The sequence below is a fragment of the Dreissena polymorpha genome, chromosome 10 (genome assembly GCF_020536995.1).
Source record: "Dreissena polymorpha isolate Duluth1 chromosome 10, UMN_Dpol_1.0, whole genome shotgun sequence".
In the NCBI taxonomy this organism is placed as follows: Eukaryota; Metazoa; Mollusca; class Bivalvia; order Myida; family Dreissenidae; genus Dreissena; species Dreissena polymorpha.
The window spans coordinates 46215480-46229996 of NC_068364.1; the positions used below are offsets into that span (position 1 = coordinate 46215480).

The 14517-nt window shown below is 35.5% G+C and overlaps 1 long non-coding RNA gene across 1 annotated transcript; it reads right to left on the bottom strand.

Annotated features, from left to right (window-relative positions):
- Positions 1-3910: 3910 nt before the first annotated feature.
- Positions 3911-4998, bottom strand: LOC127847475 (uncharacterized). The gene is made up of 2 exons (XR_008033988.1): positions 4883-4998; positions 3911-4726 (listed from the first exon to the last, which is right to left on the bottom strand). It is a non-coding gene; the product is annotated as an uncharacterized LOC127847475 (long non-coding RNA).
- Positions 4999-14517: the final 9519 nt, after the last annotated feature.

A 14517-nucleotide genomic window follows, 5' to 3' on the forward strand; every position in this document is an offset into this window, starting at 1 on the left:
AGGGTATAGCATTGAACACAAAAATGATTTAGTATATTGTAACCTAAAGGAGAACAAGGGACAAAATTGTCACAAAACCAGGTTTTCATTGTTAAAAAAAATCTGATAAAGGGAGAAAACTCAAACTGAACTTTTGAAATGAACAAACAAAATTAACCCCCTTTGTAAGTTTGATTTTTAAAAAAATCTATTTTTAGTCGTGGCGACCTTGACATTGGAGATATTGACGTGATTCTTTCGTGCGACACACCGTCCCATGATGGTGAACAAATGTGCCAAATGATTTTAAAATCTCACAATGAATGACATAGTTATGGCCAGGACAAGCTCATTTATGGCCATTTTTGACCTTTGAACTCAAAGTGTGACCTTGACCTTGGAGATATCGACGTAATTATTTCGCGCGACACACCGTCCCATGATGGTGAACAAATGTGCCAAATGATTTTAAAATCTCACAATGAATGACATAGTTATGGCCAGGACAAGCTCATTTATGGCCATTTTTGACCTTTGAACTCAAAGTGTGACCTTGACCTTGGAGATATCGACGTAATTATTTCGCGCGACACACCGTCCAATGATGGTAAACAAATGTGCCAAATGATTTTAAAATCTGACAATGAACGACATAGTTATGGCCCGGACAAGCTTGTTCCGCCCGCCCGCCAGCCAGCCCGCCAGCCCGCCCGCATTCGCCAATCTAATAACCAGTTTTTTCCTTCGGAAAACCTGGTTAAATATATTCTGATTAAAATGTGTTTTTATTGCATATTATTATCTTCCTATTCATATTGCACCAATATATTAAGTTTGGCTGGATTATCTGTCCATTTGGCCATTTTATATCATATTTTTACACGCTGGTGTTTTCCGTCCGAAGAAGGCGATTTTACAATGCGGCTGGGTTCTAGTTCGCAGCGTAATTTAGCTCCGTGTAATCGGTATCCTACAATAAATAAGTGCAACTCCAGGAAGTGTTTATGTTGCAAGTTTTTAAATATGTCCTCTTTTATTCTTTCATCGGTTAATAACCGCAAATTTTCAGTTAATATTAAATCCGATATCTCATGAAATTCTATGCATGTGGTTTATGTTATTACTTGAAATGTACCCTGTTGTGGCGCGCAATACGTTGGGCAGACGGGTAGATCACTTAAAACACGTTTACAATAAGCAACCTAATGAAATTATTACCGACCATATTGCGCAATGCATGAAGTTAAATGTAATAGTCAATATTACTGACAAGAAATTGCCATCACTTTACTGGATACCTAAATTACATAAGACGCCATATAAAAGTCGTTTTATCGCTAATTCAGTGTCTTGTACCACCAAACAATTATCAGTGTATCTTACATCTGCATTGAGTGCTATTAGATATCATATAGCTAAATTTTGTAATAAAGTTTATGAAAATAGTAATATTAACCTATTTTGGTCAATAAAAAACACCTTAGAAGTTATTGATAAAATTGAAAATAAAAAATATAAGGTGTCACAGGTAAGTACTTATGATTTTTCGACACTATATACAACGCTTCCTCACGCTTTAATAAAATCCAAACTTGTTTCTTTGATTGAAAAAACTTTTGCTAGAGAGAAATGTTTGTATCTAGCTTTAAACACTAAAACAGCTTTTTTTACTAATCAGATATTAGATAATTACATCATTTGGACTGGTCTTGACTTTTGTGCAGCACTTACTTTTCTTTTGGATAACTTGTTTGTTGAATTTAATGGTAAAATATTTAAACAATTTATTGGCGTTCCTATGGGTACTAATTGTGCGCCACTTATAGCTGACCTATTTTTATATTGTTATGAAAGCGAATTTATGTTAGAATTATCTAAAACTAAGCAAGTAGATTTGATTAATTGTTTTAACCTTACTAGTAGGTACATTGATGACATACTTAATTTAGATAATCCATTATTTGAACAATATATTCACAAAATCTACCCAAAAGAACTAGTCTTAAATAGATCGTGTATATCCAATACAGACGCTGCGTATTTAGACTTACATTTAACTATTAATAATAATTTGATCAAAACTAGTTTATACGACAAACGGGACGATTTTAACTTTGAAATTGTGAATTTTCCGTTTCTAGATGGCAACATCCCTAAAGGACCTTCCTATGGTATTTACATTTCGCAGTTGGTACGTTATGCTAGAGCATGTTCGTGTATTAAAGATTTTAATGATCGTAATCTAATATTAACTAAAAAATTGCTAAAACAAGGCTTTTTGTATCATAACCTAAGAAATAAATTTGCTAGATTTTACTCTAAGTATGGTGATTTAATTTCAAAATATAATGTTTCTTTAAAATGGCATTTAAATAATGGAATCTCCCATCCATCATTTTATGGAGATGCTTTGAAGCTTGTCCGCAAATTAAAATATGTTAAACCAAATGTTCATATTAAACTTTTCAATTTAATTAACTTGTTTTTATCAAAAGGATACGATGCTTATGTACTTAAAAACACGTGTTTGATGGTTTTCGATTCACTATATCTTTCTTCCCTTAAAATTTGGAATCATTAGTGATATTATAGGCATTTTTCACTGTTGAATAAAATTTTGTCATTGTGTCGTATGAACAAATCTGCATGAATACTACATTATAGGCATTTTTCACTGTTGAATAAAATTGTGTCATTGTGTCGTATGAACAAATCTGCATGTAAACTACATTTGGACTCAAATCGTACATCAAATCATTTCTGTCTTCAGTTGTCAAAACACCTATATACTGTTTGATTCCAATAATGTCGCTTTAATGGTATTACCATTTGTATTCATTTGCTTCTTAATATTAAATCACGTAAACTTGTTTTATTAGTAGCACAGCCCCATTAATATTTTTATTTAGTACTGCCCTTGGAATTTGTTCACGTCATTATGTCATTATGGATTTTTGTGACGTCATACGACCGACTTTCCCAGTTGTAATCTACATGCATAGGTCATTGGGTTTATAATGTTCCATTTTATTTATATTTTCTCTCTGATAGGCGTTTCTTGTTTGATTTAATTATGTTTAATTTGTTTAGCAGTCACATAAACAACCAAGCTATGTAATATGGAATTTTTACACCCATTATTGCTGCTTCTTCCTGTATTTGCGCGATGATTATCTGAGATATTAACTCTATGATTCTACATTCTCAAATCTTTTCTATAAAGAAGGAATGTAGTTGACAATTGTTAATAGTTTTATTTGATCGTTCGTCAAAAAGTTGTAATTCTGTTACTCTTGTATCTTCAATGCAATTGAGTAATTAAATAGTAATTAAATTGAATGCGTTTTAATTCCCTTTTATTATTGTTTAATTTGAGTTACAATGCTATGACGTTAAATTTTATTTACACTTAAATGTATTATGAATATTGCTGGGCCAAGTGTGAGGTTGAGCGCTCTATAACCAGGTTTAAACCCCCAATGCTTGGCATTGACCGTTCCAAGGCGGTGACCCCAGCTTTATTCATATTTTGTGTTTATGTTGGTTTGTATTGTGCTGTATTGTGCTGTTATGTACTGTTTGGGCAATCGGTCACTTGCCTTAAATAAAGGACCAACTAATTGTTTTTAATGAAAATTCAATACTGCTCCAGCAGCTGGAGTTTCACTTCTTTATATTGCATTGCACAACAGTTTGATGTGTGCTGCGTGGATGCAGTAGCGTGTATCCCCGTACATATCTTCGATGTTGTTATATTTTCAGCCTTCGATGATATGAGAAAGAATTGAAAATTTCCTTGTGTATAAGCATAAAATCAATTTAAAAAATTGATTTTAGGTTGATGACAATGATAAACAGTTGCCTTTCTATAGTACCCATGCACAGTGAAAAACTCATGTACCTGTGGAAATCATGATTAGATTGAAGGAAAAATGAAACTTACCAATAAACATGTTGTTAAAAATAACTCGTTTCAAAAATCGCGAAAAAAATAAACCCGATGAAAATATCGCAAAATAAAACTGGATAAAAATATTGCATAAAAATATTGCATGTGTTAATCGGTTGCATGTCTCCAATCAGACCTGACTGATATATAATCTATATACTACCTCTGACCAAGTTTGGTGAATTCAACTTGAACTAGAGCTTTGTCACTGAATGTGACTTATACCCCCATACCACTTTGACGCAGGATAAAAAGTTGTTTAAAAGTTTCGGATGAATACAATTTGATTAGAGTCCGGACAAAGTGGCGCCGTTGAAAATGCACTAATTGACCCTATGACCTAGTTCTTGACCCGACATGACCCATATTCGAACTTGACCTAGATATCAACTAGATGCAACTACTGACCAAGTTTGGTAAAGATCGGATGAATACAATTTGAATAAGAGTCCGGACAAAGTGGCGCTGTTGAAAATGGACTTATTGACCCTATGACCTAGTTTTTTACCTGGCATGACCCATATTCGAACTTGGCCTAGATATCAACTAGATGCAACTACTGACCAAGTTTGGTGAAGATAAGATTTATACAATTTGAATTAGAGTCCGGACAAAGTAAAATGCACTAATTGACCCTTTGACCTAGTTTTTGACCCAGCATGACCCATATTCGGACTTGACCTAGATATCAACTAGATGCAACTACTGACCAAGTTTGGTGAAGATCGGATGAATACAATTTGAATTAGAGTCCGGACAAAGTGGCGCCGTTGAAAATGCACTAATTGACCCTATGACCTAGTTTTTGACCCGGCATGACCCATATTCGAACTTGGCCTATATATCAACTAGATGCAACTGCTGACCAAGTTTGGTGAAGATCGGATGAATACAATTTGAAATAGAGTCCGGACAAAGTGGCCCCTTTGAAAATGCACTTATTGACCCTATGACCTAGTTTTTGACCCGGCATGACCCATATTCGAACTTGGCCTAGATATCAACTAGATGCAACTGCTGACCAAGTTTGGTGAAGATCGGATGAATGCAATTTGAATTAGAGTCCGGACAAAGTGATGCCTTCCGCCCGCCGCCCGCCGCCCGCCCGCCGCCCGCCCGCCCGCCAAGGGGTTTCACATAATACGTCCCGTATTTTATACGGGCGTATAATAATGCTCATGTTGGGTGTTTAGACTGGAAGGAAAGGTTAAAATGAACAAGATACATATATGTAGGCAAGCATTATAAGCTTAGCAATGAGGTTCCATGTACTAACAGGGGCAGAAAGGGAGCTCAGATCAATTTAGGCTTCCTGAAAGGGGTTTCTAGTACTTCTTCTGGGGACACAGCTTCACGCAGAATTCTCAACACAACAAATAGCATCGATCCATGTCACCTTTGTATGCAAAGACACGCGAATAAGGTCAATACTTCCCTTACATCACTGAATGAGAGAAGCATGTACCAAATAAAATACAAAACTGGTTGCTGAAAGTGCCACATTCTGGCAAAAAGATCCCTCTTAGGTAATTACATGATGAAGGGGACACTTGCTACAACAATCCTATGTTTAAGTCCGACGCGACATCCTTTCAAGCCAGAACATTAACAGTAAGCATATTGTGAGAAAACAATACCAAACACAAGCTTATTGTAGGGTTACAAGTAGCAAATCAACTCAGCTGTACTGCATACATGCTCAGGAACAAGGATAAACCTGTTAAGTGCCTACTTCCGCTGCCAGCAAAGCACGAGCTTTATGTGTCGGGACGCGGAACTATAGATTCAAACTGCACGGAGAATTGCACAACGGCAAGGGTTTGAGTGAAGACAAACCTGATTATGGCAGTATTTCACACCTTAAGCATCATTTATATGCTTATTTGCTTGTGTACATGATAATAATTTAGTATTATTACCTGTTTTGCCATCAATAACCCTTATGCAGTGGCCCTCGGCTTGGTCGCAGGCATTCCTCTACCTGAAAAAGTCAAAATACCAAATAGAAATAGATATAAAATGAAAAAAGCACATGCATTTATGTATTTTACGCGTATTTCTATGAATAATATGAAGTGATTAAGCTTGTTATATTCATGATTGTACTAAACATGAATGCTGGCTCAGCTAAGCATCTGCTGCACTGTCCAAACTGTAAAATTGTCCGCCATTCCATGTCGGTGAAATGGGGCTCTGTTTGAATGTTAATGCTTTACGCACAAGCTATTGTTGCGTTACTGGATCACGAAGACCCAGGCGTTTAATTCTGACTTCATGTAGCACATGAATGCTACACGGTCAACCAATATGCCTTTGAATTTAAGTTGGAAAGCAATTTAGCCCTTATTCGGCTATATAAGGCTGGGGAATCAACTTGAAAAACAACTATTCCAGGTCAAATCATCTTAATTCATGCATTTAATGCACTTATTAAATTCACTTTTGCTAAAAAATGACCAAAAATCAGCTTTCCCAGTCATATTTTGCACTTGCAGATGATTTTTCATCTTTACCTACAGTTAGTTTAAAAGGAGAAATATATTCTGATTAAAATGTGTTTTTATTGCATATTATTATCTTCCTATTCATATTGCACCGGCAGGGCACAGCCTAGGTTCAAACTTGAGGGAGAAGTGACTTCTCCCTGAGCTGAAATTATGGAGAAATGAGGCCACTAGAAGGAGAAGTGATTTCTGTTCGGCGTTTAATAAAATCTTCGCTTGTTTTATACCCCTCATTATACCAAGCCTTAGTATCATCATCAATGACAAACAAATACTATTTTCAAATTCAATAAATCCTTACATATTAACTCACACAAATCAATTCATACAAATAAAACTTGTGATTTCCATGTGCATCATAAAAATAAAATCCAAACCCTATTTACATCATGATGTATCAATACATGATAATTAGTCAGTGATTTTTTCACCCAATTGGGAACAGGTCCGGTACCAATGCCAATGGGAATTCTTCGCGTCATGAAATCACCAAATTGAGGTACATGTAAAAACGAGTCTTAACAAAACACAATCTTAATGCATGGGACCAAAGACCTATAGATTGCATATAGTATATCTATTACTGTTTATCCGAAATATGTACACTTGAAAATGCCTTACCTGTTTCATTTACTAAACCAAACTGTCCTTGTTTTTATCTGGTTTAACAAACCTTATTACACGTACATGTTTGTTAAATCCAGTTAATGCTTTCTCCATTATTGAATCACCATTAGTCTACTTGTAAATTATATCGCCAGCTTTGAATTGAACGCGGGTTTAATGTTACAATACATCTGCCATGTGCAATGTCGTAGGTCATGAGTCATGACGTAGCAATTTTTATTCTACTCGGATAATTTATATCTAATCGAGGAAATGTGTTTTCTCAGTGTCTTTTGTGTAGTACCGGTATTAGGACTTGTTAGTATAAAAATGAACTGTGATTCCAGTTTATATAAGATGGGTGTTACTCGTAATTATAGGTGGATTAACAAACTGACAAAACTCGCTGGACTTTTACAGTAGTGGATCTACGTAATTAATAGACCTTTGATCAATTTTGTTTTTCTTTAATATTTTTTCCGACTTTCTTTAACCATGCCGTCTGTCAAAAACATGTAATTATCGAATGGTCAATCAATTATCACGTAATCATTAGACAACTTACATCACGCGCAAAGAGGTTGCGGGATATAACATAAAGTCGTTTACGTATGGATACGGTAGATAAAATTACAGTATGGAAATTAGCACTACAGTTTGCACGGGTAGGTTGTTAGTTTTCGTTTATATGGTTATGAATTAATGTCTGACAAAATAAAATGCACATCGACTGGATAGTGTTAAAGTGTTAAAGAGTTTTGAAACACGAAACAAGTAAACAGTAGAACATACTAGAATAAATCGTATTCATATTTACTCTTGGGAATGTGTTGCGCGTGTAAACTTTTTTGAGCGTAAATACATGTCTATAACGACGTCATTTCATCGCTCAGGTAAACTATTGCATATGTATATACAATGCGCGCGTTCTCATTGGTTACTATCGATCTTAATGTACCGCTTAACTCCGCCTGCAAGGCGTGTACTAATTGGGCTTGCAGAACAGAGAACTATACAAACTGTCGGCGAAATGACACTCGCTATGATCTTTTGATCTAAACCGTTATTGTTTGGAGTGAATGCCCATGTATGCTAGTTGCCTGGATAAGCTTTCACAGCAGTCGATCTTTTGCTGTGATAATAAACTGATTACATAACAAGCGTCATCGATGACTTTATGACATGTGAAAATAGAGAATTTTTAGATGAAAAAGTTGAGAAAAAAAAAACTTCGATGTTGTAAAAAAAAGAAGGCGAAGTCAACTTCTCCTTCATGTAATTTAAGGGCGACATTATTATGTCCCGGGCGAAGATGTCGCCCACGTCGCCCTCACGGCCGAGCCCTGCTGGTGATCTAGGTTTTTTTTACCTAGATTCAAATTCGCCTTAGATATTGTTAGACTAATATTATGATTACTTTTGCTGCCTTAAGATATGTGAACTGCGCATGTAGCCCACATAGTACACTGAAGCTAATGTGTTGAGTCAGTGTCGCATAGGTTAGCTGCAAAAATTCCTGTGCACTATATGAACACGCAACAGGTCGGTGGTAAGTTGTAGCGATCAAAACATTTCAAGCGCCGCACCACGCCGTCCATCCGAATGCGCCCCAGTTGTACACAAACTAATGTTGAACCCATATCGATCGCTTGTGAGGATGGTGCCGGCACCGGCACGCTGAGCCTTGAATTACTTGGAATTACCCGAAAAGACTAGGATGATAATCTAAGCATGTAGTCAACCGAGTACATTTGATCAAATGTGCTGAGTCATTGTCGCTTAGGTAGCGGTAAAAGTTCTGTGCAGTATATGAGCACGCTGCAGTTCGTTGGTCAGTTGAAGCCACTCAATACATTCCAAGTGCCGCGCCACGCTGTCCGTCGGAATGCGCCCCAGTTGGACAGGACCTTATGTTGGACCCATCTCGATCGGTTTTGAGGAAGTTGCCTGGCCCCGGCACATATATGCGCTTGGAAGTCAGTCATGGGATTTTAGTAGTCAATATAAATTGCCGCCATAGAGTCTTTTGATGATTTTTGCTTTGGCAGATATAAATTGCCGCCATAGTCTTTTGATGATTTTTGCTTTGGCAGACTCTTGGCGTCAATAGTCCACTCTATCTTTTTAATAGCGAGAGTTAAATCTGGATACCTGGATACCTGGACTGTTGGGCCGTAATTTAGCTATGCTGTAGTGGCCCCTCTGATAAATGGTCTCTTCTTTAAAATCTCTCTCAGATAATTACTATTTTGTTAAACTTCTCTAGAGTGCGCTTAGTAAAATTAAGTGTTAATTTATCTTAAATTACAGACGGGTTAAACTTCTTAATGTTCCATTTTTCAGAATTTAGTAACGATTTAAATTGATTAACACTTGTGGCAGCTATTGTTGATTCTTCCAAACTGTTCCAGTAATGAATTGATCTTTGACTAAAGGTGTTGAGTCTTACATTACTTTTGGAATTCTTGCCTCTTAGTTTCAAGTGATGACCACGAAGATTATCCTCAGCCAGATCGAACAATTTTTCCCAGTTTAAATCATCTAGCTTATGTAAAGATTTGAAAGTTTGAATCATATCCGCCTAGTTGCAATAATCCAACTCCCAGCTATTGACCCTCCGGGTCTGGGGTAATCCAACTCCCAGCTATTGACCTTCCGGGTCTGGGATGAGCTGTACGTATGTACTCATAAAAGCTCAGAGCATTCAAGAAGAACTACATATCCGCCCTGTCCCTTCTGTACTCAAGTGTGACAAGTCCCAATTTTCGAAGTCTCTGGTCGTATGGTAGATGTGCCACCAATGGCACTAATTTAGTTGCTCTTCTTTGAACATCTTCAATTAACTTTATATGTTTTTTTAGGTGAGGGGACCAAACACATGATCCGTATTCCAAGGTTGGCCTGAAGTTCCGACACGAATTTCGATCGCATCACTCCTGAATTTAAATACACACATATTTGTGACTATTATGAAAGAACGTTGCCTAGATAGTATATATTGAGCAAAATATATCGAAATTTACCTGTTAAATAAACTATATTTCGAGTTTGTTTCATCCAATATGAATCCTTGTATAGTATTAGTAAAGGTTATGTTATCTCCCTTGGTGGAGGTTAAATTCAACTATGTTTGTAACTGAGTTCGAACAAAAAAAGTACACAAAACAGTAAGAAATGAAATTGGAAATAATAATCATAAGAAGAAAAAGAAGCAAAAGAATAATTAAAACTACTATAACTCAAAATATTAGAATCGACAGTTACGAAATACCCCAAAAGTAATAGGTACGAAATAGCTATGGTACGAAATAAGAACAACAACAACAATGCCAAAATGGTTGCCTTGGAGAAAATGATCGTTCAATGTCTATGATTTCGAATGAAATACAGGTAATTTTTGTGATCTTAGTTCATATTTGTCAAACAACGGGTAGATTTTAGATATATACACTTGTAAATACTGTAATTCCCATAATAGTATTGTATTTATTTTTTGTTATGGTTTTTACAGACCGGAGTTTCAGCGTTCAGATTTATTCTGAACGCGAATTATTTCAGCTAGGGATTTTAGGAGCCCGCCAGGAGCCGGTGTACATTAACTGGAAATAAAGAACTTCGACAGAATCATATAACACAAACATATAAGAAAATGTCATCTCTCTAGCGACAGAGCACATTTAATCTTAAACAAACAAACTCTCTCTAGAACAAAATCAATATCTACGTCATCATCAATATCGCTGTCACTTTCTGACAAGTAAGGAGGGTTTTCCGAAAAAGAATCTACATCAACAGAAGACTTAGAGTCTTGCCCTGAAAGGTATTGATGATAGTGATCATCTTGAAGAACTAATCATCAATATCGCTGTCACTATCTGACAAGTAAGGAGGGTTTTCCGAAAAAGAATCTACATCAACAGAAGACTTAGAGTCTTGCACTGAAAGGTATTGATGATAGTGATCATTGTGAAGAAAATGTGAAGAACTTTCATTGTCAACTGAAAGCTGTGTTTCTTCACGTTGGTCTGTATAGTCTGTTAATTCCGACAAATTAGAATAAAACTCTCCCATTTTTTTTTTACAGAAGTGTGAGGCATCAAATCACTACCTTAGTAGATTGCAAATATATATGACCTTCGATATTAGAACGATCTTTTCTGTCCGAATACCAATAAGCAGCTTTTCATTTGTCCGCCATTGCGAAGCAATGTTGAAATTTCTGACTTGAATATATCGCGAAAATATGTGACATATACATTTCAACGCTCTAACAACTGCAATTACAATGGAACAGCCCTTAAGATATTTATTTTTCTAAAAAAGAGACATGGTGCCAGAAATTCGTTAGAAAACATATATGTAAATTCGTTCATAAAGCTTACTTTTTTTTGCAATTTCACTGCCAATTTTCTCCAACAGACATCCAACTTCCAAGAACCGTTAGAAAGAGCACCCAGACAGAACTTTCGCGCGCAAACATGTTTTTTTTTAATAAACTTGTGTTTTTTTAAAATGTCGATTTCATTATATAATATTATTATAACATACCTCTTTTAATGCAATTGAAGCGCCAGAAAAAGCTATTTATATTTTTTTTAAAGACAATCCATCTTTCATTAAACACATGCTTAATTACGTCCCTTACAGTACTGTAACGTGTAATATGGGTCCCAAATGAGCACCATATGGACAAGCCCATATACATTTGGGTAGTTCAATTGGAAATATAAAGTACATGGGTCCCATATGGGTACTGTATGGGCAAACCCACATAGGCTTGCCTGGATTTAGCCCATTTGGGACCCATATATGCATGTTTGCTCATTGTGTCACACCGGTCTTACTGACCTGTGTGAATGCGCGCTAAGCATTGTGGGAAACGGACTTTTTTCCATCATGGCGTTGGTAAACATAATAAACACGGAAGTGAAAAATGGTAATTAATTATTATCAAAAACAGGCCCCATCAAACCGGGCCAGCTGTAATATATATTTGGATGCAGTTTGTGCTTCAAAAGGAGCAACTTTTCATGTCAGTCTATGGTTTTTAAGAATCGCTAAACACGTAACTAACTAAACACGTTGCAAGACTGTATCTTCGAAATAGTAAATAAATCTTAATCATAAATACATATTTATAATTAAATACATGCTGACATTTGAGAACGTAAACGATTTAAAATAAACGCTGTGAACATAACAAGGAATCTTACATGTAGGCCTAATGTGTGAGAGGATTAATCAGGGATAACATAAATGGAGTTCGAAGGATCTAACATTTTGAGGAGGACGTCATGGTATCTTGGACATTTGGCACTTTCATATATTTATTTAGTAGATACTGAAAATGCTGAATGTGCTAATTGCAACATCAAAGACGAGCAGGTGAGATTTTTACAGCTTTATTTTTCTTGACATATTATTGTATGTTTTCCATTTAATTTATATGGCGCTCAATTTTAGCTCAGCTGTTTTTGGGGAAAACCCTAGGTATTGTCATAGACAGCTCGTCGTCAGACGTCCGCATCGTGCTAAAACCTTTACATCGGCTCTAAAATCAAAGTGCTTCCACCTATAACATTGAAACCACACATGTATATGCACCTTGATGATTTCTACACACCACACCCATTTTGGGGTCACTTAGTCAAAGGTCAAGGTCACTAACCTCTAATTTAAAAAAAAATCATTTATTCAAAACTTCACAGCAGCCTAGCTTGGCACCCATTATGTGGTGCTCTTGTTTATATATAATTTTTAAAATGTATTAATAACCAGAATAGTTGATGCATGTATAAATAAAAAGATACAGCCATGAACAGTGTGTTTTAATTTTTAATAAATATGCTTTGATTGCGTATATGCAAAATAATGAAGTCCATATATTGTTAACTGATTTTTGAAATGTTGAATGTCACACCTTACATGTACATACCAGTCTGTTTATGTACCGACACTTTATGTACCACTATCTGACACTTTATGTACCATATTTATAATATATAGAGATAACTAATTTAATATGAATGTGTGTTATTGATGAAATGTATTTTATGTGATAGTATTTATGAATTTAGACTTATATATTGGCCATAGATTTTATTTTTTGTCAGATTGTCTAAGTGTCACTGAGTGTCTTAGTTTAATTTATTAGCCCAAGTACATATAGTACTTAATAAATGATTTATAAGTCTTACCTGAAATTGAAGTAAATTATAAAAATTCACTGTCTCTTATCTTATCCTGACTAAGGATTATAAAGTCTAAAATGTTTGTATTATATTGTAAAATTGAAATGTGATACTTTGAAGAGAAGAGAGAATGACCTTAATGTTCAAACTGTAAAAAAATCAAATTATTTCCTTCTTTAGACTTTAATCATGTTTAGAGAATGACCTTAATTCATTAGGACTGCTATGAATGAATGGACAATAACGCCTATATTTTATGAAGGTGGTACGTAAAGTTTCAAAGTACCGGTAGTACATAAAAGGTCTGGTACATGTACATAAGGTGTTACACCCTAAAATGTTCATGGTATCAGTGTTTCAATAATGTAGTGTTTCTTATTATGTATTGCTTAGGTTGTTTTGTTTCAAATTTCAAATTTGCATTTATTTTAAAGCATTTTCAGTCATTTTGTGAATTCCATGTTCTTATATTCAAATATTAATTTATGGTCGCTATGGTGTATAGAATGTTGTCAGCTGGGCCTGGGTTCGATCAATACTCTGGGAGAGTTCTAATTATCGTCTCCATGGACAACAAGTCCTGGTGTACCAAGTAGTAGTAGTAGTAGTAGTAGTAGTGGTGGTTGTTGTGGTGGTGGTGGTAGCAGTAGTAGTAGTAATAGTAGAAGTAGTAGTAGTAGTGTGGGCTTCATCAAAAGCAATGCATGAAACAGTTATATCTCTTTCAAATGCACTCAATATTGCTGTTCCAATTGATATGCTCAGAAATGCTTCTGGATGGGCATACAGTTTTTTTCATTACACCAATGAGTACTTTCCTTCAGTTATTTCTTCTAAAGACACATTCACAACACTGTCGCCTTAGCAGGAATTCCGGACACACCCCTAAGATGTTCCCTTCCCAGACATTTCCCCCATTTTAGTTCTAGTGCTTACATTACCTCCCCCCACCCCACAATTAATTTATAATGGTTTGGTTGAAGTATAATCTTGATTTATTATCAAAATGATTATTTTGCTTATGTAATCTTATGTAATTAACTTTTTATATGAAGCAGCTTGTTTGTTGTTTTCTTTGGATTAATCATTCATTATGTTTGTTAAACTGTTTAAGGAGTACATGTAAATCATTAGTAAGACGTGCATGTTGGTGTACTAGAGGAATACTAGAGGAATACATGGGATATTCTAAAAATCTTACACATGTTGTTTTTAATATAATTAAATAGGATCAATTGATGAATTAATTCAGTTTGAGTCAACTTGGGCTGGGTTGTGGAACTATAGT